Below are 2,029 nucleotides of genomic sequence, written 5' to 3' on the forward strand. Positions count from 1 at the left end.
AGAACTCTCGCTTTCCCCTGCTGTCCCCGACACCTGAGCAGCAGGCGGCGGCTGAAGAGGAATGTGTGAACACGCTAGGTCCGGCCACCGGCCTACTTCTTCCCAACACAGTCCAGGCGCACTGTGGGGCCTGGCAGCCGCAGCCTTGAAAGGTCTGCTGAAAGCCAAGCAGTGGGTGGGCTGGGCCAACAGGGGGATGACCACAGGCACTGAGCACGTAACCGACGCACCGGCTGTCATTATCCCTGCCTGGACTGTGCACGACGTCCAGACCCGGAAGGAGAACAGACAAACATTGTAGCTGCATGCAAGGCCGCTACATGTCAAGAATGAGTACCTCTACTAGCTGTGCTTCAGGGACCTGTGCCAGGTACAGGACAGAAGGAGGGCATGGAGGCATCATTAGCTTCTATGAAGGTGATAGGAATCAGCTGCCACTTCTCTAGAGTGGGAACGGTTCATAGGATTGATGTACAGTCCATACCCTGCTCATATAGTCATTGCCCAGTCCATACACTGCTCATATAGTCATTGCCCAGTCCATACACTTCTCATTTTGGTATTGCACAACCCGCTAGGCTAAGAGCGCAACCTGTCAGAACATGGATACAGCATGCATGGTGTATCCAGCCAATGATGGTTTATGCAAGGGAACAGACCGGGGGAGGGGTGTTTACATTCAGATGGGGGGGTGCCCAAGTGTTGTACAGCTGCAGCATCTCATCGTAGGACATATTGGTGGCGCGCTTCTTTCTTGGGGTCTCGGGTGTCCCCGGCGTGGAACTTGATGATCCCTCCGACTGATACATTATTTATTATTTGTATTTTTGTACAATATACAAATCTGCTTGTCTCTGTGATGTTGCTGTGTTGACATGTACTTAATACTTAATTTGTACATGTTTTATTATAGTTCATGTTTACTGTTATATTATTAGCTCTCCACAAATTTGGGTTGAACTTAAAACGAACTGTTCCCAAATCGCCACCAGCGTTTTATTAAATTAATTTTTTTAGTGTTATAGTTTAAGTTGTTATTTACTCGTTGCTGTTGAAAACGCTGCATGTCGTCATTAAACATGGATTACGTTGGCGGATCAATTTTCTTACTGCTTTCTTTACTGACAGACTGTTGAAAACTATTTTTTGTTTTTGTTTTTTCTGCTACAAACATTTTTGACCTGTACTTTGTAAGAAATATTTTCTTTGACACTTTAGTGAATGGGTTATGTTGACAATTCCCTTGCCCCAGGGTTATGTTGACGAGGCCCTTGCCCCTCGTCAACATAACCTGAACACCAGGCCACATGCTGTAGGCATGTGGCCTGGTGTTGGAGGGGGGGGGGGGGGAGGGGAATTTAGTGCGCTCGCTCATCCACGCCTTTTACTTCACTGTCAGCCTATGCTCAGATCAATGGTATGGTATTTATTTTATGTTATGGGTGAAACAATTTTTTCCCTACGCATTTGGGGGGTGGGGTTCTTCATTCAAATTAATACCAGACCTTAACGGCCATGCACCCTTTTTTTTTTTGGTGTACATGAGATCCCTCCCCAGTTATCTTACCAGGCCTTAAGTCCTGCTATGACCTTTCTGTGAAACCCCACACAACATTTTTAAGAAATATTGCTCCATTGCCTGCTAACATTCCAAGCAAACCTGAAGAATATGGTATTGTATAGGAGGGGTAACTGAAAACTTTAGGTGAAAATGTTTTTCTTTTTTAAAGAAATGTCAGTTTTGTTGCAGCAGGTTTAATACATTACATACCAGTACAGATCCGCCACTTCATATTTAGTTTAAGAGGACACTACAAGCAAGAAATTTGATGCATCCGTTCATTATTGTTACCCTATAAGTGAGGTTAAAATCATAGCTCCTTTAAAAAAAATGTTTATTTGTCATAGAATGATTTCTATCGGCCAGAGCACTTCACGGAACCCCATACAACAGTTATGGCAAATTACTTGGATTTTGGAACTTTCGACCACTATTGACTTGTATTATGTTTATTTTACACAGCCAATC

General features: G+C 44.2%; 1 protein-coding gene across 1 annotated transcript in view; it reads left to right on the forward strand.

Annotated features, from left to right (window-relative positions):
- Window positions 1–2,029, forward strand: part of LOC108795892 (reversion-inducing cysteine-rich protein with Kazal motifs-like) — a 41,806-nt gene that overhangs the window by 1,161 nt on the left and 38,616 nt on the right. The gene's annotated exons all lie outside the window — the stretch shown is intronic.

Source organism: Nanorana parkeri, unplaced genomic scaffold, assembly GCF_000935625.1.
Source record: "Nanorana parkeri isolate BGI_ZX_2015 unplaced genomic scaffold, ASM93562v1 scaffold1022, whole genome shotgun sequence".
NCBI lineage: Eukaryota > Metazoa > Chordata > Amphibia > Anura > Dicroglossidae > Nanorana > Nanorana parkeri.